Source organism: Bombina bombina, chromosome 1 (assembly GCF_027579735.1).
Source record: "Bombina bombina isolate aBomBom1 chromosome 1, aBomBom1.pri, whole genome shotgun sequence".
NCBI classification, from domain to species: Eukaryota; Metazoa; Chordata; class Amphibia; order Anura; family Bombinatoridae; genus Bombina; species Bombina bombina.
Genome location: NC_069499.1, coordinates 229991039 through 230015425, shown reverse-complemented (window position 1 = coordinate 230015425; position 24387 = coordinate 229991039). Strand labels below are relative to the sequence as shown.

Below are 24387 nucleotides of genomic sequence, written 5' to 3'. Positions count from 1 at the left end.
CTACTGCGCTTCCCCTGCAAACCAGGCAGTTTAGATAATACCTCTGAGGGTAGTAGACATAACTGCGGCCATATCTTGCAGGGTGAAATAATTAGACGCACTAGAAGTACTTGGCGTTGCTTGTGCGGGCGTTAAAGGTTGTGACACTTGGGGAGAAGTAGATGGCAAAACCTGATTCTATTCTGACTAAGAATCATCCTGCGACATACTTTTATCAGCTAAAATATGTTCTTTGCAATGTAAGGCCCTTTCAGTACATGAGGGACACATTTTAAAAGTGGGGGTTCCACAATGGCTTCTAAACACATGGAACATTGGCTTTCCTCAATGTCAGACATGTTAAACAGGCTAGTAATGACCACAAACAGGCTTGAAAACACTTTATTTAGTGAAAAAATAACAATCTTAAAAAACGGTACTGCGCCTTTAAGAGAAAAAAAGCATACAATTTTTCCAAAACTGCTTAAAAACAATCAAATTGTCCCAATTTTATGGTAGAAGCATCCCAATTCTGCAGCTAAGTTTGCCCCACAAGGAAAGGAATACTTAACCCTTACAGGAAAAAACAGAAAAATACAAAACGTTTATTTCAATAAAAAGCACCCCCTGCACCTCGCCACAGCCCTGCTGTGGCGCCTACCTGCCCTCAGGGGTCTGTAAAACCGGGTTAAACCTTCGTTTTTTGGCCCAATACAGCTCACAAAGGCCCACCGGATCTGGAGCTTGCTGCTTGCTTGAGAAAAACAACTGCGGCGCGAAAATAGGCCCCGTTGAAGAAAATAAAAACTAACATTTTATCACCTCTTTCACTTTACCCTTCCTAGTACTTAGAGTAGGCAAAGAGAATGACTGGGGGTGGAGTCAAGGGAGGAGTTATATAGAAAGCTCTGCTGTGGTGCTCTTTGCCACTTCCTGTTAGCAGGTGGATAATATCCCACAAGTAAAGGATGAATCCGTGGACTCGTCGTATCTTATAGAAGAAAAACATAATTTATGTAAGAACTTACCTGATAAATTCATTTCTTTCATATTGGCAAGAGTCCATGAGCCTGTGACGTATGGGATATAAATTCCTACCAGGAGGGGGCAAAGTTTCCCAAACCTCAAATGCCTATAAATAAACCCCTCACCACACCCATTCAGTTAAAATAAGGAGTAGAAAAGCATACAAAAAGAGGAACTGAAAATATAAATTGTGCTTTTATACAAAAAACAAAACATAACCACCATAAAAAGGGTGGGAATCATGAACTCTTGTCAATATGAAAGAAATTAATTTATCAGGTAAGTTGTTACATAAATTATGTTTTCTTTCATGTAATTGGCAAGAGTCCATGAGCTAGTGACGTATGCGATAGAAATACCCAAGATGTGGAAGTCCACAGAAGAGTCACTAGAGAGGGAGGGATAAAATAACAGCTATTTCCACTGAGAAATTAAATCCACATCATTAAGTTTTCCTTGAAAAAAAATTAAATCAAAAGCAGTAGAATCAGTAGAAACTGAAACAGCTGCCTGAATAACGTTTTACCAAAGACTGCTTTAGAAAAAGCAAAATACATTACAATGGTAAAAGCAACAACAAAAATGCAAAGAAGAACAAAATACTGCTTTGCAAATTTGATCATCGTAAGCTTCACTCTGAAAAAGTCCAAGAAATGGCGACTGAATTTAGCAGAATGAGCTGTAAATCTCTGAGGTGGAACCTACCCAGCCACCAAATAAGCCTTGAAAAACAAAAGCTTTAACCAGGATGCCAAAGAAATGGCAGAGGCTTTCTAACCTTTTCTAAAACCAGAAAAACAACAAATATACTAGAAGTCTTCTGAAATCCTAATAACCTCGATAAAGAATTACAAGCTCTTACCACATCCAAAGGATGAAAATAACTCTCAAAGAATTCTTTAGGATTAGAAAACAAGGAAGGAACAACAATTTCTCCACAAATGTTGTTCAAATGCACAACCTTAGGAAAAAAAGAAGTGCACAAAACAACTTATCTAGATGAAAAAAATCATATAAGGAGACACACAAGAGAGCTGATAAAACAGAAACTCTTGTAGCAGAAGAGATAGTCAAAAGAAACAACACTTTCCAAGAAAGTAGATAATGTTCAAAGAAAATATAGGCTCAAAAGAAATAGCCTACAAAATCCTGGAACCAAATTAAGACTCCAAAAAAGGAGAATTAATAAATGAACAGGCTTAACACAAACCAAAAAGCCTGAACAAAACAGAGAATATCAGGAAGTTTAAACAATCTTTCTAGGAAAGAAAGATCAGATTTTTGTTCCTTCAAAAAAATTTAAAGAAACTTATACAAACCAACCTGAAGAAACTGAAAAATCCTAGGAATTCTAAAAGAATGCCAAGAGTATTTATGAGAAGAACACTATAAAATATAGCTTTTCCAAACCTGATAATACATGTTCCTTGAAACAGACTTATCAGCCTGAAAGATACAGTCAGAGAAACTTCTATGACTAAACACTAATCAATTTCCATACCCCCAAATTAGAAATTTGAGATCCTGATGGAAAAATAGCCCCTAAAACAAGAGGGCTGGCCAAAGAGAAAGCAGCCAAGGATGGCAACTGGACATCCGAACAAGATCCACATACCAAACCTGAAACACATGGCACTGTTCCAATATAATCTTGGAAATCACCTTTGGAAGAAAAAAACAGAGGTGGAAAAATGTAGTCAGGTTGAAAACCCAAGACACTGCTAATGCATCTACCATCTCCACCTGAGGATTCCTGGCCCTGAAAAGGTACCTGGGAAATGGAGAAGACACATCAGTATAGAGACACCACTCTCCTGGATGTAAAGACTGACGGCTAAGATAAACCACTTTCCAAATGTATAAATCCAAATGTACATTTGGATTGCATCAGCCAATAGGATTTTTCCCACCTTAATTCCGATTGGCTGATAGAACTCTATCAACCAATCGGAATTGAAGGGACGCCATCTTGGAACCTTCATTCTTCAGTCTCCGTGGAAAGAAGAGGATGCTCCGCGTCGCATGGATGAAGATAGAAGATGCCGTCTGGATGAAGACTTCTGCCCGTCTGGAGGACCACTTCTGCCGGATTCGTTGAGGACTTCGGCCCAGTTGGATGAAGACTTCTCCCGGTAAGGTGATCTTCAATGGGTTAGTGTTAGATTTTTTTAAGGGGGCATTGGGTGGGTTTTAGAGTAGGGTTGGTTGTGTGGGTGGTGGGTTTTAATGTTGAGGGGGATTTGTAATTTTTTTTACAGGTAAAAGAGCTGATTACTTTGGGGCAATGCCCCGCAAAAGGTCCTTTTAAAGGCTATTTGTAATTTAGTGTAGGGTAGGGCTTTTTTTATTTGGGGGGGGGGGGGCTTTTTTATTTTGTTAGGGGGATTAGATTAGGTGTAATTAGTTTTAAAATCTTGTAATTTGTTTATTATTTTCTGTAATTTAGTGGGGGGGTTTTGTACTTTAGCTAATTTTATTTAATTGTATTTAATTGTATTTGATTTAGTGTAGAGTGTATTTATTATAGTGTAGAGTTAGGTGTTAGTGTAACTTAGGTTAGGTTTTATTTTACAGGTACTTTTGTATTTATTTTAGCTAGGTAGTTTATTAAATAGTTAATAAATATTTAAAAACTAGTCTACCTAGTTAAAAAGTAAATTTATACTTAGCTGATAAATTAATTTCTTCTATGGTAAGACGAGTCCACGGATTCATCCTTTACTTGTGGGATATTATCCTCCTGCTAACAGGAAGTGGCAAAGAGCACCACAGCAGAGCTGTCTATATAGCTCCTCCCTTAGCTCCACTCCCCAGTCATTCGACCGAAGGTACAGGAAGAAAAAGGAGAAACTACAAGGTGCAGAGGTGACTGAAGTTTAAATAAAAAAAACAAAATTTATGCTTACCTGATAAATTTCTTTCTCTTGTGGTGTATCCAGTCCACGGGTTCATCCATTACTTGTGGGATATTCTCCTTCCCAACAGGAAGTTGCAAGAGGACACCCACAGCAGAGCTGTCTATATAGCTCCTCCCCTAACCCCCACCTCCAGTCATTCGACCGAAGACAAGTAAGAAAAAGGAGAAACTATAGGGTGCAGTGGTGACTGTAATTTAGAAAATAAAAACACCTGCCTTAAAGTGACAGGGCGGGCCATGGACTGGATACACCACAAGAGAAAGAAATTTATCAGGTAAGCATAAATTTTGTTTTCTCTTGTAAGGTGTATCCAGTCCACGGGTTCATCCATTACTTGTGGGATACCAATACCAAAACTTTAGGACACGGATGAAGGGATGGACAAGGCAGGCACTTAAATGGAAGGCACCACTGCCTGTAAGACCTTTCTCCCAAAAATAGCCTCCGAGGAAGCAAAAGTATCAAATTTGTAGAATTTAGAAAAAGTATGAAGCGAAGACCAAGTCGCCGCCTTACAAATCTGTTCAACAGAGGCTTCATGTTTAAAAGCCCATGTGGAAGCTACCGCTCTAGTAGAATGAGCTGTAATTCTTTCAGGAGGCTGCTGGCCAGCAGTCTCATAAGCTAAACGGATTATGCTTCTCAGCCAAAAAGAAAGAGAAGTTGCCGAAGCCTTTTGGCCTCTCCTCTTACCAGAGTAGACAACAAACAATGCAGATGTTTGACGAAAATCCTTAGTAGCTTGCAAATAGAACTTTAAAGCACGAACCACGTCAAGATTGTGTAACAGACGTTTCTTCTTTGAAGAAGGATTAGGACACAGTGACGGAACAACAATTTCCTGATTGATATTCCTATTAGATACTACCTTAGGAAGAAAGCCCAGTTTGGTACGCAAAACTACCTTATCTGAATGGAAGATCAGATAAGGGGAATCACACTGCAAGGCAGATAACTCTGAAACTCTTCAAGCTGAAGAGATAGCTACTAAAAACAGAACTTTCCAAGATAAAAGCTTGATATCTATGGAATGCAAGGGTTCAAACGGAACCCCTTGAAGAACTTTAAGAACTAAATTTAAACTCCATGGCGGAGCAACAGGTTTAAACACAGGCCTGATTCTAACCAAAGCCTGACAAAACGCCTGAACTTCTGGAACGTCAGCCAGGCGCTTGTGCAAAAGAATAGACAGAGCAGAAATCTGTCCGTTTAAGGAACTAGCCGATAATCCCTTTTCCAATCCTTCTTGGAGAAAAGATAGTATCCTAGGAATCCTGACCTTACTCCACGAGTAACCCTTGGATTCACACCAATGAAGATATTTACACCATATCTTATGATAGATTTTTCCTGGTGACAGGCTTTCGAGCCTGAATCAATGTATCAATGACCGACTCGGAAAAACCACGTTTTGATAAAATCAAGCGTTCAATCTCCAAGCAGTCAGACGCAGAGAAACTAGATTTGGATGTTTGAATGGACCTTGGAGTAGAAGGTCCTGCCTCAGCGGCAGAGTCCATGGTGGGAAGGATGACATGTCCACCAGATCTGCATACCAAGTCCTGCGTGGCCACGCAGGTGCTATCAAAATCACTGAAGCTCTCTCCTGCTTGATCTTGGCAATCAGACGAGGGAGGAGAGGAAATGGTGGAAACACATAAGCAAGGCTGAAGGACCAGGGCACTGCTAGAGCATCTATCAGCGTTGCCTGTGGATCCCTTGACCTGTAACGAGGAAGCTTGGCGTTCTGATGAGACGCCATGAGATCCAGTTCTGGTTTGCCCCATAGTTAAATCAGCTGGGCAAATACCTCCGGGTGGAGCTCCCACTCCCCCGGATGAAAAGTCTGCCGATTTAGAAAGTCCGCCTCCCAGTTCTCTACTCCTGGGATATGGATAGCAGAGAGAGGACAAGAGTGAACCTCTGCCCATAGAATTATCTTGGAAACCTCCATCATTGCCAGGGGACTCCTTGTTCCCCCCTGATGGTTGATATAGGCTACAGTCGTGATATTGTCTGACTGAAATCTGATGAATCTGACCGCAGCTAGTTGCGGCCAAGCCTGAAGAGCATTGAATATCGCTCTTAACTCCAGAATATTTATTGGAAGGAGGGCCTCCTCCTGAGACCACGAACCCTGAGCCTTCAGGTTATTCCAGACTGCGCCCCAGCCCAGAAGGCTGGCATCTGTCGTCACTATAGTCCACTCTGGCCTGCGGAAACTCATTCCCCTGGACAGATGGACCTGAGATAACCACCAGAGAAGAGAATCCCAGGTCTCTTGATCCAGATTTAACAGAGGAGACAAATCTGTGTAGTCCCCATCCCACTGATTGAGCATGCAAAGTTGCAGTGGTCTGAGATGTAGGCGGGCAAACGGAACTATGTCCATTGCCGCTACCATTAGGCCGATCATTTCAATATACTGAGCTACTGACGGCCGAGAAGTGGAATGAAGAGCACGTCAAGAAGTTAGAAGCTTTGATATCCTGACCTGTGTCAGAAAATTTTTAATTTCTACCGAATCTATCAGAGTTCCTAGGAATGAAACTCTTGTGAGAGGAGAGAGTGAACTCTTTTCTCTGTTCACCTTCCACCCGTGAGACCTCAAAAAGGCCAGAACAATGTCCGTATGGGACTTGGTGATTTGAAAAGTCGACGCCTGGATCAGGATGTCGTCTAGATAGGGAGCCACCGCTATGCCCCGCAGCCTTAGAACCGCCAGTAGAGACCCTAGAACCTTTGTAAAGATTCTTGGCGCCGTGGCTAATCCGAAGGGAAGAGCCACAAAACTGGTAATGCCTGTCTAGGAAGGCGAACCTGAGGAACTGATGATGATCTCTGTGAATCGGAATGTGGAGATAAGCATCCTTAAGTCCACGGTAGTCATATATTGACCCTCCTGGATCATATGGAGGATGGTTCGGATTGTCTCCATCTTGAACGATGGGACCCTGAGAAATTTGTTTAGGATCTTGAGATCCAAGATTGGTCTGAACGTTCCCTCTTTTTTGGGAACTATAAACAGGTTTGAATAGAAGCCCTGCCCCTGTTCCTCCCTTGGAACTGGGTGGATCACTCCCATAACCAGTATGTCTTGAACGCAACGTAAGAATGCCTCTCTCTTTATCTGGTTTGCAGATAGTTGTGAGAGATGAAATCTCCCCTTTCGAGATGAACCTTTGAATTCCAGAAGATATCCCTGGGAAACAATCTCTAGTGCCCAGGGATCCTGGACGTCTCTTGCCCAAGCCTGGATGAAGAGAGAAAGTCTGCCCCCGACTAGATCCGGTCCCGGATCGGGGGCTACCCCTTCATGCTGTCTTAGAGGCAGCAGCAGGCTTTTTGGCCTGCTTCCCTTTGTTCCAAGTCTGGTTAGGTCTCCAGACTGGTTTGGACTGGGCAAAATTTCCCTCTTGTTTTGCATTAGAGGAAGCCGAAGCTGCGCCACTCTTGAAGTTTCGAAAGGAACGAAAATTATTCAGTTTGGTCCTTAATTTATTGGACCTATCCTGAGGAAGGGCATGACCTTTTCCTCCAGTAATATCAGAAATTATCTCCTTCAAACCAGGCCCGAATAGGGTTTGTCCCTTGAAGGGGATATTAAGAAGCTTAGACTTTGAAGTAACGTCTGCTGACCAGGACTTAAGCCATAGCGCCCTACGCGCCAGAATAGCAAAACCTGAATGCTTAGCCGTTAGCTTGGTTAAATGAAAAACGGCGTCAGAAATAAAGAAATTAGCTAACTTAAGAGCTTTAATCCTGTCCAAAATATCATCTAACGGGGTCTCCACCTGTAGAGCCTCCTCAAGAGACTCGAACCAAAAAGCCGCTGCAGCAGTAACTGGGGCAATGCATGCAAGAGGCTGGAGAATAAAACCTTGATGTATAAAAACTTTAAGGAGACCCTCCAATTTTTTATCCATAGGATCTAGGAAAGCACAACTGTCCTCGACGGGGATAGTTGTACGCTTAGCTAGGGTAGAGACTGCTCCCTCCACCTTAGGGACCGTCTGCCACGAGTCCCGTATGGCGGCATCTATGGGAAACATCTTTTTAAAAACAGGAGGGGGAGAGAACGGCACACGTGATCTATCCCATTCCTTAGTAATAATATCCGAAAACCTCTTAGGGACTGGAAAAAACATAATTTATGCTTACCTGATAAATTCCTTTCTTCTGTAGTGTGATCAGTCCACGGGTCATCATTACTTCTGGGATATTACTCCTCCCCAACAGGAAGTGCAAGAGGATTCACCCAGCAGAGCTGCATATAGCTCCTCCCCTCTACGTCACTCCCAGTCATTCGACCAAGGACCAACGAGAAAGGAAAAGCCAAGGGTGAAGTGGTGACTGGAGTATAAATTAAAAAATATTTACCTGCCTTAAAAACAGGGCGGGCCGTGGACTGATCACACTACAGAAGAAAGGAATTTATCAGGTAAGCATAAATTATGTTTTCTTCTGTTAAGTGTGATCAGTCCACGGGTCATCATTACTTCTGGGATACCAATACCAAAGCAAAAGTACACGGATGACGGGAGGGATAGGCAGGCTCTTTATACAGAAGGAACCACTGCCTGAAGAACCTTTCTCCCAAAAATAGCCTCCGATGAAGCAAAAGTGTCAAATTTGTAAAATTTGGAAAAAGTATGAAGCGAAGACCAAGTTGCAGCCTTGCAAATCTGTTCAACAGAGGCCTCATTCTTGAAGGCCCAAGTGGAAGCCACAGCTCTAGTAGAATGAGCTGTAATTCTTTCAGGAGGCTGCTGTCCAGCAGTCTCATAAGCTAAACGAATTATGCTACGAAGCCAAAAAGAAAGAGAGGTAGCGGAAGCTTTTTGACCTCTCCTCTGCCCAGAGTAAATGACAAACAGAGAAGACGTTTGTCGAAATTCCTTAGTTGCCTGTAAGTAAAATTTTAGAGCACGGACTACATCCAGGTTGTGCAGTAGACGTTCCTTCTTTGAAGAAGGATTTGGGCATAAAGAAGGAACAACAATCTCTTGATTGATATTCCTGTTAGTAACTACCTTAGGTAAGAACCCAGGTTTAGTACGCAGGACTACCTTATCCGAATGAAAAATCAAATAAGGAGAATCACAATGTAAGGCTGATAATTCAGAGACTCTTCGAGCCGAGGAAATAGCCATTAAAAATAGAACTTTCCAAGATAACAACTTTATATCAATGGAATGAAGGGGTTCAAACGGAACGCCCTGTAAAACATTAAGAACAAGGTTTAAACTCCATGGTGGAGCAACAGTTTTAAACACAGGCTTAATCCTGGCCAAAGCCTGACAAAAAGCCTGGACGTCAGGAACTTCTGACAGACGTTTGTGTAACAGAATGGACAGAGCTGAGATCTGTCCCTTTAATGAACTAGCAGATAAACCCTTTTCTAAACCTTCTTGTAGAAAAGACAATATCCTAGGAATCCTAACCTTACTCCAAGAGTAACCTTTGGATTCACACCAATATAGGTATTTACGCCATATCTTATGGTAAATCTTTCTGGTAACAGGTTTCCTAGCCTGTATTAAGGTATCAATAACTGACTCAGAAAACTCACGTCTTGATAAAATCAAGCGTTCAATTTCCAAGCAGTCAGCTTCAGAGAAGTTAGATTTTGATGTTTGAAGGGACCCTGTATCAGAAGGTCCTGTTTCAGAGGTAGAGACCAAGGTGGACAGGATGACATGTCCACCAGGTCTGCATACCAAGTCCTGCGTGGCCACGCAGGTGCTATTAGAATCACTGATGCTCTCTCTTGTTTGATTCTGGCAATCAATCGAGGAAGCAACGGGAAGGGTGGAAACACGTAAGCCATCCTGAAGTCCCAAGGTGCTGTCAGAGCATCTATCAGGACTGCTCCTGGATCCCTGGATCTGGACCCGTAACGAGGAAGCTTGGCGTTCTGTCGAGACGCCATGAGATCTATCTCTGGTTTGCCCCAACGTCGAAGTATTTGGGCAAAGACCTCCGGATGAAGTTCCCACTCCCCCGGATGAAAAGTCTGACGACTTAAGAAATCCGCCTCCCAGTTCTCCACTCCCGGGATGTGGATTGCTGACAGGTGGCAAGAGTGAGACTCTGCCCAGCGAATTATCTTTGATACTTCCATCATAGCTAGGGAGCTTCTTGTCCCTCCCTGATGGTTGATGTAAGCTACAGTCGTGATGTTGTCCGACTGAAACCTGATGAACCCCCGAGTTGTCAACTGGGGCCAAGCCAGGAGGGCATTGAGAACTGCTCTCAATTCCAGAATGTTTATTGGCAGGAGACTCTCCTCCTGACTCCATTGTCCCTGAGCCTTCAGAGAATTCCAGACGGCACCCCAACCTAGAAGGCTGGCGTCTGTTGTTACAATTGTCCAGTCTGGTCTGCTGAATGGCATCCCCCTGGACAGATGTGGCCGAGAAAGCCACCATAGAAGAGAATTTCTGGTCTCTTGATCCAGATTCAGAGAAGGGGATAAGTCTGAGTAATCCCCATTCCACTGACTTAGCATGCACAGTTGCAGTGGTCTGAGGTGTAAGCGTGCAAAGGGTACTATGTCCATTGCCGCTACCATTAAGCCGATTACCTCCATGCATTGAGCCACTGACGGGTGTTGAATGGAATGAAGGGAGCGGCAAGCACTTTGAAGTCTTGTTAGCCTGTCCTCTGTCAGGTAAATCTTCATTTCTACAGAATCTATAAGAGTCCCCAGGAAGGGAACTCTTGTGAGTGGAACGAGTGAACTTTTCTTTTAGTTCACCTTCCATCCATGTGACCTTAGAAATGCCAGCACTAACTCTGTATGAGACTTGGCAGTTTGAAAGCTTGAAGCTTGTATCAGAATGTCGTCTAGGTATGGAGCTACCGAGATTCCCCGCGGTCTTAGTACCGCCAGAAGAGCACCCAGAACCTTTGTGAAGATTCTTGGAGCTGTAGCCAATCCAAATGGAAGAGCCACAAACTGGTAATGCCTGTCTAGGAAGGCAAACCTTAGGTACCGATAATGATCTTTGTGAATCGGTATGTGAAGGTAAGCATCTTTTAAATCTACAGTGGTCATGTACTGACCCTCTTGGATCATAGGTAAAATTGTCCGAATAGTCTCCATCTTGAACGATGGAACTCTTAGGAATTTGTTTAGGATCTTTAAGTCCAGGATTGGTCTGAAAGTTCCCTCTTTTTTGGGAACCACAAACAGATTTGAGTAAAACCCCTGTCCCTGTTCCGATCGTGGAACTGGATGGATTACTCCCATTAACAAGAGCTCTTGTACGCAGCGTAGAAACGCCTCTTTCTTTGTCTGGATTGTTGACAATCTTGACAGATGAAATCTCTCTCTTGGAGGAGAGTATTTGAAGTCCAGAAGGTATCCCTGAGATATTATCTCTAGCGCCCAGGGATCCTGAACATCTCTTGCCCAAGCCTGGGCGAAGAGAGAAAGTCTGCCCCCCACTAGATCCGATCCCGGATCGGGGGCCCTCAATTCATGCTGTTTTAGGGGCAGCAGCAGGTTTCCTAGTCTGCTTGCCCTTGTTCCAGGACTGGTTAGGTTTCCAGCCTTGTCTGTAGCGAGCAACAGCTCCTTCCTGTTTTGGTGCAGAGGAAGTTGATGCTGCTCCTGCTTTGAAATTACGAAAGGAACGAAAATTAGACTGTCTAGTCTTGGCTTTGGCTTTGTCCTGAGGCAGGGCATGGCCTTTACCTCCTGTAATGTCAGCGATAATCTCTTTCAACCCGGGCCCGAATAAGGTCTGCCCTTTGAAAGGTATATTAAGCAATTTAGACTTAGAAGTAACATCAGCTGACCAGGATTTTAGCCACAGCGCCCTGCGTGCCTGAATGGCGAATCCTGAATTCTTCGCCGTAAGTTTAGTAAGATGTACTACGGCCTCCGAAATGAATGAATTAGCTAGTTTAAGGACTCTAAGCCTGTCCGTAATGTCGTCCAGAGTAGCTGAACCAATGTTCTCTTCCAGAGACTCAATCCAGAATGCCGCTGCAGCCGTGATCGGCGCAATGCATGCAAGGGGTTGCAATATAAAACCTTGTTGAACAAACATTTTCTTAAGGTAACCCTCTAATTTTTTATCCATTGGATCTGAAAAAGCACAGCTATCCTCCACCGGGATAGTGGTACGCTTAGCTAAGGTAGAAACTGCTCCCTCCACCTTAGGGACCGTTTGCCATAAGTCCCTTGTGGTGGCGTCTATTGGAAACATTTTTCTAAATATCGGAGGGGGTGAGAACGGCACACCGGGTCTATCCCACTCCTTAGTAACAATTTCAGTAAGTCTCTTAGGTATAGGAAAAACCTCAGTACTCGTCGGTACCGCAAAATATTTATCCAACCTACACATTTTCTCTGGTATTGCAACTGTGTTACAATCATTCAGAGCCGCTAACACCTCCCCTAGTAATACACGGAGGTTTTCCAGTTTAAATTTAAAATTTGAAATATCTGAATCCAGTCTGTTTGGATCAGAACCGTCACCCACAGAATGAAGCTCTCCGTCCTCATGTTCTGCCACCTGTGACGCAGTGTCTGACATGGCCCTAATATTATCAGCGCACTCTGTTCTCACCCCAGAGTGATCACGCTTACCTCTTAGTTCTGGTAATTTAGCCAAAACCTCAGTCATAACAGTAGCCATATCCTGTAATGTGATTTGTAATGGCCGCCCAGATGTACTCGGCGCTACAATATCACGCACCTCCCTCTGAGCGGGAGATGTAGGTACTGACACGTGAGGCGAGTTAGTCGGCATAACTCTCCCCTCGTTGTTTGGTGAAATTTGTTCAATTTGTACAGATTGACTTTTATTTAAAGTAGCATCAATACAGTTAGTACATAAATTTCTATTGGGCTCCACTTTGGCATTGCAACAAATGACACAGGTATCATCCTCTGAATCAGACATGTTTAACACACTAGCAAATAAACTTGTAACTTGGAAATACAATTCAATTAGAATAATATTAAAACGTACTGTGCCTTTAAGAAGCACAGAAGATCTATGACAGTTGAAAATTAATAAATTGAAACAGTTATAGCCTCAATCCTTGTAAATAACACAACTTTAGCAAAGGTTTAATCCCATTAGCAAAGATAACAAATTCTGAAAGCAGGAAACAAATTACAGAATAAACGTTTTTTATCTCAGTCAAACTATAATTCTCACAGCTCTGCTGAGAGAAATTACCTCCCTCAAAATAAGTTTTGAAGACCCCTGAGCTCTGTAGAGATGAACCGGATCATGCAGGGAATACAATGAGTTGCTGACTGAAATATTTGATGCGTAGTAAAAGCGCCAAAAAACGGCCCCTCCCCCTCACACACAGCAGTGAGGGAGAACAGAAACTGTCAGAAAACAGATTAAGCAACTGCCAAGTGGAAAAATAGTGCCCAAACATTTATTCACTCAGTACCTCAGTAAATGAAAACGATTTTACATTCCAGCAAAAACGTTAAACATAATCTCTAGTTATTAAACAGCTTTATGTATTTCTTACAGTGTAATTCTAGTGAAGTACCCTTCCCCAGAATACTGAAGTGTAAAGTATACATACATGACATTATATCGGTATGGCAGGATTTTCTCATCAATTCCATTGTCAGAAAATAAAAACTGCTACATACCTCTATGCAGATTCATCTGCCCGCTGTCCCCTGATCTGAAGTTTACCTCTCCTCAGATGGCCGAGAAACAGCAATATGATCTTAACTACTCCGGCTAAAATCATAACAAAAACTCTGGTAGATTCTTCTTCAAACTCTGCCAGAGAGATAATAACACACTCCGGTGCTATTTTAAAATAACAAACTTTTGATTGAAGATATAAAACTAAGTATAATCACCATAGTCCTCTCACACATCCTATCTAGTCGTTGGGTGCAAGAGAATGACTGGGAGTGACGTAGAGGGGAGGAGCTATATGCAGCTCTGCTGGGTGAATCCTCTTGCACTTCCTGTTGGGGAGGAGTAATATCCCAGAAGTAATGATGACCCGTGGACTGATCACACTTAACAGAAGAAACATCAGTGTAAACAGGCACTGCAAAGTATTTGTCCATCTTACACAATTTCTCTGGAACTACAATGGGTTCACAGTCATCCAGAGTCGCTAAAACCTCCCTAAGCAATAAGCGGAGGTGTTCGAGCTTAAATTTAAACGCTGTCATTTCAGAATCACACTGAAGCAACGCCTTCCCTGAATCTGAAATGTCACCCACAGATAGAAGCTCTCCTGCCTCAGCTTCTGAGTATTGTGAGGGTATATCGGACACAGGCATTAAAGCGTCATTAAGCTCTGTATTAGTTCTGGCCCCAGAGCTGTCTCGCTTTCCTTGTAACCATGGCAGTTTGGACAATACCTCTGAAAGGGTAGCATTCATAACTGCCGCCATGTCCTGTAAGGTAAAAGAATTAGACGCGCTAGATGTACTTGCCGTCACTTGAGCGGGAGTTATAGGTTCTGACACATGGGGAGAGCTAGATGGCATAATATCCCTTTTTTCAGTCAGAGAATCCTCTGGAGATAAATCTTTAAGCGCCATAATATGGTCTTTATAGTTTATAGAAATATCAGTACATTTGGTACACATTCTAAGAGGGGGTTCCACAATGGCTTCCAAACATATTGAACAAGGAGTTTCCTCAATGTCAGACATGTTTAACAGACTAGTAATGAGACAAGCAAGCTTGGAAAACACTTTAATAAAGGTGAAACAGCAATTAAACAAAAACGTTACTGTGCCTTTAAGAGAAAAAAACTAGCACTTAAACTGCAAAACAGTGTAAAAATATAGTAAAGTCTTCGAAATTTTTACAGTGTGTGTAAGGGACTAAAGCAACATTGCACCCACTTGCAAATGGATGGTTAACCCCTTAGCCCCCAAACCGGATTTAAAAAAAGGTCAACCACCGTAAAAAACAGTTGAGCACCTTGCCACAGCTCTGCTGAGGCTCCTACCTGCCCTCAAATACGATTTAGTGAAGGAATAAACCCTTTATAATGGTCCTCAGATGCCAAAGGACTCCTCTAGGGAAGCTGGATGTCTCAGTCTGAAGGAAACTGCGCATCTAGAGCGCGAAACTAGGCCCCTCCCACCGTGTACTGGATGTCAGAGGGGCCTTAAGAAAATACTCCTAGGAGTATCTGACTAGCCATGTGGAAACTAGGCCCCAAATAAAGATTTATCTCCCTCAGAGAAAAAACGTCCTATTTATGAAAACATGTAAACGTTTTGTCACTAAGTAATATTAACATGAGTATTACCCTGTTTTTTAAGCATGATCCCAGTCGTTGTTAAATCACTGCATCAAGCTTACCTCAAATACAAATGGCTCTGTCAGCATTTTCTAGAAAGTATTCATCTCTCTAGAAATAAAAATACTGAACATACCTTAAGCAGTTAATCTGCAGACCGTTCCCCCAACTGAAGTTTTCCCATACTCTTCAGTTATGTGTGAGAACAGCAATGGACCTTAGATACAAACCGCTAAGATCATCAACCTCCAGGCAGAATTCTTCTTCTAATTTCTGCCTGAGAGTAAAACAGTACAACGCTGGTACCGTTTAAAAATAAACTCTTGATTGAAGGTAACACTACACTAAGTCACCACATATCTCTTGATACTTCCTATCTTGTCTAGAGTTGCAAGAGAATGACTGGGGGTGGGGGTTAGGGGAGGAGCTATATAGACAGCTCTGTTGTGGGTGTCCTCTTGCAACTTCCTGTTGGGAAGGAGAATATCCCACAAGTAATGGATGAACCCGTGGACTGGATACACCTTACAAGAGAAAATATAATCTGTCTTAAAATGACAGGGCGGGCCGTGGACTCGTCTTACCATAGAAGAAATCAATTTATCAGGTAAGCATAAATTTACTTTTCTTCTATAAAAGTAAGACGAGTCCACGGATTCATCCTTTACTTGTGGGATACAATACCAAAGCTACAGGACACGGATGAACGGGAGGGACAAGACAGATGGTTAAACAGAAGGCACCACTGCTTGAAGAACTTTTCTCCCAAAAATAGCCTCCGAAGAAGCAAAGATATCAAATTTGGAAAATTTGGAAAAGGTATGAAGCGAAGACAAAATCGCAGCATTACAAATCTGTTGAACAGAAGCATCATTTTTAAAAGCCCATGTGGAAGCCACCGCTCTAGTAGAGTGAGCTGTAATTCTTTCAGGAGGCTGCTCTCCAGCAGTCTCGTATGCCAAACGGATGATGCTTTTCAGCCAAAAAGCAAGAGAGGTAGCCGTAGCTTTTTGACCTCTACGTTTTCCAGAATAGACAACAAACAGAGAAGATGTTTGACGGAAATCTTTGGTTGCTTGCAAGTAAAACTTTAAAGCACAAACCACGTCCAAGTTGTGCAATAGACGCTCCTTCTTAGAGGAAGGATTAGGACACAGAGAAGGAACAACAATTTCCTGATTAATATTCTTATTAGTAACAACCTTAGGAAGGAATCCAGGTTTGGTACGCAAAACCACCTTAGCATGGAAAACAAGATAAGGCAAGTCGCATTGCAATGCAGATAGTTCAGAAACTCCAGTTTGGTACGCAAAACTACCTTATCTGCATGGAAGATCAGATAAGGGGAATCACACTGCAAGGCAGATAACTCAGAAACTCTTCGAGCCAAAGCGATAGCAACTAAAAACAGAACTTTCCAAGATAGAAGCTTAATATCTATGGAATGCATAGGTTCAAACGGAACCCCTTGAAGAACTTTAAGAACTAAATTCAAACTCCATGGCAGAGCAACAGGTTTAAACACAGGCTTGATTCTAACTAAAGCCTGACAGAACGACTGAACGTCTGGAACATCTGCCAGACGCTTGTGCAGTAGAATTGATAAAGCAGATATCGGTCCCTTTAAGGAACTAGCTGATAGCCCCTTCTCCAATCCTTCTTGGAGAAAGGACAAAATCCTAGGAATCCTGATCTTACTCCATGAGTAGCCTTTGGATTCGCACCAATAAAGATATTTACGCCATATCTTATGATATGATTTTCCTGGTGACAGGCTTTCGAGCCTGAATCAAGGTATCTATGACCGACTCCGAGAAACCCCGCTCGGATAAGATTAAGCGTTTAATCTCCAAGCAGTCAGCCGCAGAGAAACTAGATTTGGATGCTGGAACGGACCTTGAATCAGAAGGTCCTGTCTTAGTGGCAGAGTCCATGGTGGAAGAGATGACATGTCCACCAGGTCTGCATACCAAGTCCTGCGTGGCCACGCAGTTGCTATCAAAAACACAGAAGCTCTCTCCTGCTTGATTCTGGCAATCAAACGAGGAAGGAGAGGAAATGGTGGAAACACATAAGCCAGGTTGAACGACCAGGGTACTGCTAGAGCATCTATCAGTACTGCCTGAGGGTCCCTTGACCTGGACCCGTAACAAGGAAGTTTGGCGTTCTGACGAGACGCCATCAGATCCAATTCTGGTGTGCCCTATTGCTGAATCAATTGTGCAAACACCTCCGGATGGAGTTCCCACTCCCCCGGATGAAAAGTCTGACGACTTAGAAAATCCGCTTCCCAGTTCTCCACCTCTGGGATATAGATTGCTCATAGATGGCAAGAGTGAGTCTCTGCCCATCAAAATATTTTGGTAACTATCATCGCCACCTGATGATTGATATATGCTACAGTCGTGATATTGTCCGACTGGAATCTTATGAATCTGGCCGACGCCAGCTGAGGCCATGCCTGAAGCGCGTTAAATATCGCTCTCAGTTCTAGAATATTTATCGGGAGGAGAGCCTCCTCCCGAGTCTACAAACCCTGTGCTTTCAGGGAATTCCAGACTGCACCCCAGCCCAATAGGCTGGCGTCCGTCGTCACTATGACCCACGCTGGCCTGCGGAAACACATTCCCTTGGACAGATGATACTGTGACAACCACCAAAGAAGAGAGTCTCTGGTCTCTTGGTCCAGATTTATCTGAGGAGATAAATCTGCATAATCCCCAATCCACTGACTGAGCATGCAAAGTTGCAGTGGTCTGAGATGCAAGCGAGCAAACTGAACTATGTCCATTGCCGCTACCATTAAGCCGATTACCTCCATACACTGAGCCACTGACGGCCGAGGAATGGAATGAAGAGCTAGGCAGATTGATAAAATCTTTGATTTCCTGACCTCCGTCAGAAAAATTTTCATGTCCACCGAATCTATCAGAGTTCCCAGGAATGGAACTCTTGTGAGAGGGATAAGTGAACTCTTTTTACGTTCACCTTCCACCCATGAGATCTCAGAAAAGCCAACACGATGTCCGTGTGAGACTTGGCTAGTTGGCAAGTCGATGCCTGGATTAAGATATATCGTCCAGATAAGGCGCCACAGCTATGCCCCGCGGCCTTAGAACCGCCAGAAGGGACCCTAGCACCTTTGTGAAAATTCTGGGAGCCGTGGCCAACCCGAAGGGAAGAGCCACAAACTGGTAATGCTTGTCCAGAAAGGCAAACCAGAGGAACTGGTGATGATCTTTGTGGATAGGAATGTGTAGATACGCATCCTTTAAATCCACGGTTGTCATATATTGACCCTCCTGGATCATTGGCAAAATAGTCCGAATGGTCTCCATCTTGAAAGATGGGACTGAGGAATTTGTTTAGGATCTTGAGATCCAAAATTGGTCTGAAGGTTCCCTCTTTTTTGGGAACCACAAACAGATTGGAGTAGAACCCTTGCCCCTGTTCTGTTTTTGGAACTGGGCAGATCACTCCCATGGTATATAGGTCTTCTACACAGTGTAAAAACGCCTCTTTTTGTCTGGTTTACAGACAATTGAGAAAGATGGAATCTCCCCCTTCAGGGAGAATCTTTGAAATCTAGAAGATACCCCTGGGGTTACGATTTCTAAAGCCCAGGAGTCCTGAATGTCTCTTGCCCAAGCCTGAGCGAAGAGAGAAATTCTGCCCCCTACTAGATCCGGTCCCGGATCGGGGGCTACCCCTTCATGCTGTCTTGGTGGCAGCAGCGGGCTTCTGGGCCTGTTTACCCTTGTTCCAAGTCTGGTTAGGTCTCCAGACTGACTTGGATTGAGCAAAATTCCCCTCCTGCTTTGCGGCAGGGGAAGAGGTAGAGGGACCACCTTTGAAGTTTCGAAAGGAACGAAAATTATTTTGTTTGGTCCTCATCTTATTCGTCTTATCCTGAGGAAGGGCATGGCCTTTCCCTCCAGTGATGTCTGAAATGATCTCTTTCAGTTCAGGCCCGAATAGGGTTTTACCCTTGAAAGGGATGGCTAAAAGCTTAGCCTTTGATGACACATCAGCAGACCAGGACTTAAGCCATAACGCTCTACACGCTAAAATGGCAAAACCTGAATTCTTCACCACTAATTTAGCCAGTTGAAAAGCGGCATCTGTAAAGAAAGAATTAGCTAGCTTGGGAGCCCTTATTCTATCCAGAATATCATCTAATGGGGTCTCAACCTGAAGAGCCTATTCCAGAGCCTTGAACCAAAAGGACGCTGCAGTAGTTACAGGAACAATGCACGCTATAGGTTGGAGAAGAAAACAGAATTTATGCTTACCTGATAAATTGCTTTCTCCAACGGTGTGTCCGGTCCACGGCGTCATCCTTACTTGTGGGATATTCTCTTCCCCAACAGGAAATGGCAAAGAGCCCAGCAAAGCTGGTCACATGATCCCTCCTAGGCTCCGCCTACCCCAGTCATTCGACCGACGTAAAGGAGGAATATGCATAGGAGAAATCATATGATACCGTGGTGACTGTAGTTAGAGAAAATAATTCATCAGACCTGATTAAAAAAACCAGGGCGGGCCGTGGACCGGACACACCGTTGGAGAAAGTAATTTATCAGGTAAGCATAAATTCTGTTTTCTCCAACATAGGTGTGTCCGGTCCACGGCGTCATCCTTACTTGTGGGAACCAATACCAAAGCTTTAGGACACGGATGATGGGAGGGAGCAAATCAGGTCACCTAGATGGAAGGCACCACGGCTTGCAAAACCTTTCTCCCAAAAATAGCCTCAGAAGAAGCAAAAGTATCAAATTTGTAAAATTTGGTAAAAGTGTGCAGTGAAGACCAAGTCGCTGCCTTACATATCTGATCAACAGAAGCCTCGTTCTTGAAGGCCCATGTGGAAGCCACAGCCCTAGTGGAGTGAGCTGTGATTCTTTCAGGAGGCTGCCGTCCGGCAGTCTCATAAGCCAATCGGATGATGCTTTTAAGCCAAAAAGAGAGAGAGGTAGAAGTTGCTTTTTGACCTCTCCTTTTACCAGAATAAACAACAAACAAAGAAGATGTTTGTCTGAAATCCTTTGTAGCCTCTAAATAGAATTTTAGAGCACGAACTACATCCAAATTGTGTAACAAACGTTCCTTCTTTGAAACTGGATTCGGACACAAAGAAGGCACAACTATCTCCTGGTTAATGTTTTTGTTAGAAACAACTTTCGGAAGAAAACCAGGTTTAGTACGCAAAACCACCTTATCTGCATGGAACACCAGATAAGGAGGAGAACACTGCAGAGCAGATAACTCTGAAACTCTTCTAGCAGAAGAAATTGCAACCAAAAACAAAACTTTCCAAGATAGTAACTTAATATCTACGGAATGTAAGGGTTCAAACGGAACCCCTTGAAGAACTGAAAGAACTAGATTGAGACTCCAAGGAGGAGTCAAAGGTTTGTAAACAGGCTTGATTCTAACCAGAGCCTGAACAAAAGCTTGAACATCTGGCACAGCCGCCAGTTTTTTGTGAAGTAAAACAGATAAAGCAGAAATCTGTCCCTTCAAAGAACTTGCAGATAATCCTTTCTCCAAACCCTCCTGTAGAAAGGATAGAATCTTAGGAATTTTTATCTTGTTCCATGGGAATCCTTTAGATTCACACCAACAAATATATTTTTTCCATATTTTATGGTAAATTTTCCTAGTTACAGGCTTTCTAGCCTGAACAAGAGTATCAATGACAGAATCTGAAAACCCACGCTTTGATAAAATCAAGCGTTCAATCTCCAAGCAGTCAGTTGGAGTGAAGCCAGATTCGGATGTTCGAATGGACCTTGAACAAGAAGGTCCTGTCTCAAAGGTAGCTTCCATGGTGGAGCCGATGACATATTCACCAGGTCTGCATACCAAGTTCTGCGTGGCCACGCAGGAGCTATCAAGATCACCGAAGCCCTCTCCTGATTGATCCTGGCTACCAGCCTGGGAATGAGAGGGAACGGTGGGAATACATAAGCTAGGTTGAAGGTCCAAGGCGCTATCAGTGCATCTACTAGAGTCGCCCTGGGATCCCTGGATCTGGACCCCTAGCAAGGAACCTTGAAGTTCTGACGAGACGCCATCAGGTCCATGTCTGGAATGCCCCATAATTGAGTTATTTGGGCAAAGATTTCCGGATGGAGTTCCCACTCCCCCGGATGGAAAGTCTGACGACTCAGAAAATCCGCTTCCCAATTTTCCACTCCTGGGATGTGGATTGCAGACAAGTGGCAGGAGTGATTCTCCGCCCATTGAATTATTTTGGTCACTTCCTCCATCGCCAGGGAACTCCTTGTTCCCCCCTGATGGTTGATATATGCAACAGTCGTCATGTTGTCTGATTGAAACCTTATGAATTTGGCCTTTGCTAGTTGAGGCCAAGCCCTGAGAGCATTGAATATCGCTCGCAGTTCCAGAATGTTTATCGGGAGAAGAGATTCTTCCCGAGACCATAGACCCTGAGCTTTCAGGGGTTCCCAGACCGCGCCCCAGCCCACCAGACTGGCGTCGGTCGTGACAATGACCCACTCTGGTCTGCGGAAGCTCATTCCCTGTGACAGGTTGTCCAGGTTCAGCCACCAACGGAGTGAATCTCTGGTTCTTTGATCTACTTGGATCGTCGGAGACAAGTCTGTATAATCCCCATTCCACTGTCTGAGCATGCACAGTTGTAATGGTCTTAGATGAATTCGTGCAAAAGGAACTATGTCCATTGCCGCAACCAGCAAACCTATTACTTCCATGCACTGCGCTATGGAAGGAAGAAGAACAGAATGAAGTACTTGACAAGAGCTTAGAAGTTTTGATTTTCTGGCCTCTGTCAGAAAAATCTTCATTTCTAAGGAGTCTATTATTGTTCCCAAGAAGGGAACTCTTGTTGACGGGGACAGAGAACTTTTTTCTATGTTCACTTTCCACCCGTGAGATCTGAGAAAGGCTAGGACAATGTCCGTATGAGCCTTTGCTTTTGACAGAGACGACGCTTGAATCAGTATGTCGTCCAAGTAAGGTACTACTGCAATGCCCCTTGGTCTTAGCACCGCTAGAAGGGACCCTAGTACCTTTGTGAAAATCCTTGGAGCAGTGGCTAATCCGAATGGAAGTGCCACAAACTGGTAATGCTTGTCCAGAAAGGCGAACCTTAGGAACCGATGATGTTCCTTGTGGATAGGAATATGTAGATACGCATCCTTTAAATCCACCGTGGTCATGAATTGACCTTCCTGGATGGTAGGAAGAATTGTTCGAATGGTTTCCATCTTGAACGATGGAACCCTGAGAAATTTGTTTAGAATCTTGAGATCTAAAATTGGTCTGAATGTTCCTTCTTTTTTGGGAACTATGAACAGATTGGAGTAAAACCCCATCCCTTGTTCTCCTAATGGAACAGGATGAATCACTCCCATTCTTCTCCAAAAAAATCTTAGCCATCTCCGTGGAGATGTTGCCTGTGCAACGGCAAAGAGAATGACTGGGGTAGGCGGAGCCTAGGAGGGATCATGTGACCAGCTTTGCTGGGCTCTTTGCCATTTCCTGTTGGGGAAGAGAATATCCCACAAGTAAGGATGACGCCGTGGACCGGACACACCTATGTTGGAGAAAACCTTGATGAACAAATATTTTCTTCAGGAGACCCTCTAATTTTTTTATCTAGAGGATCTTTGAAAGCACAACTGTCCTCAATAGGTATAGTTGTACGCTTAGCCAGGGTAGAAATAGCTCCCTCCACCTTAGGGACCGTCTGCCATGACGGGGAGCGAACGGAATACCTGGTCTATCCCACTCCTTAGTAACAATTTCTGAAATCCTCTTAGGGACCGGAAAAACATCAGTGTAGGCTGGAACCTCTAGGAATCTGTCCATTTTACACAATTTCTCTGGAACCACAATAGGGTCACAATCTCCCAGAGTCGCTAAAACCTCCCTGAGCAATAAGCGGAGGTGTTCTAGTTCAAATTTAAAAGCCGTCATATCCGAGTCTGTCTGAGTGAACATATTTCCTGAATCAGAAATCTCTCCCTCAGCCAGCAAATCCCTCACTTCAGAACATTGTGAAGGTACATCGGATATGGCTAATAAAGCGTCAGAGGTCTCTGCGTTTGTTCTCACACCAGACCTACTGCGCTTCCCCTGCAACCCAGGCAGCTTAGATAAAACCTCTGTGAGGGTAGTATTCATAACTGTGGCCATATCTTGCAGGGTGAAAGAATTAGACGCACTAGAAGTACTTGGCGTCGCTTGTGCGGGCGTTATCGGTTGTGACACTTGGGGAGAATTAGATGGCATAACCCGATTCCCTTCCGACTGAGAATCATCCTGCGACATACTTTTAGTAGCTAAAATATGTTCTTTACAATTTATTGACCTTTTAGTGCATGAGGGACACATTCTAAGTGGAGGTTCCACAATGGCTTCTAAACATATTAAACATTGACTTTCCTCAATGTCAGACATGTTGAACAGACTAGTAATGACTACAAACAAGCATGAAAACACTTAATTTAGTGAAAAAAATAATCTTAAAAAATGGTACTGCGCCTTTAAGAGAAAAAAAGCATACACATTCTGCAAAACAGCCTAAACATGCACCAAATGTTTCAAAATTTTGTAAGCAGACGCAATATATGTAGTTAAGATTGCCCCACAAGGTATTTTAACATTTAACCCTTTAATGTGCAAACCGGATTGAAAATAGGCCCAGATCCGGAAAAAACACCCTCAGCACCTTGCCACAGCCCTGCTGTGGCCCTACCTGCCCTCAGGGATAGTAAATGTGGGGTTAAAGCTTCAATTTGGCCCAAAACATCCACCAGGGCCCTCGGGAGTTAGAGCTTGCTACTTGCTGAGTGAAACCAACTGCGCATCTGAGGGGCGAAAATAGGCCCCGCCCATCTCACTCGATGTCTCCACAGCCTCAAAGAACCGCACCAGAGCGGTTATAACTAGCCATGTGGGTTCCGAGACCCATAAATTAAGCCATGTGTGCCCTCAATAAAGTTGCCCAAAACGTTATTGCCCACAAAACGTTAAAGCACTCCCAGATCATAAAAATGTTTGCCCACAAACATTTACAACTCAGTGTCAACCATATTTGTAATTGGCCCCTTATGCAAGCTTAGTAATGCCCTTCTTATTAGCTCTAGGATTACTGCTTACCCTTACCCTCCAGGGTATAATGTCTCCTGGGTATAATGTCAGCCTT

The 24387-nt window shown here is 43.6% G+C and overlaps 1 protein-coding gene across 4 annotated transcripts in view; it reads right to left on the bottom strand.

Annotated features, from left to right (window-relative positions):
* Nucleotides 1-24387, bottom strand: part of MTA1 (metastasis associated 1) — a 732036-nt gene that overhangs the window by 279856 nt on the left and 427793 nt on the right. The window lies entirely within an intron of this gene.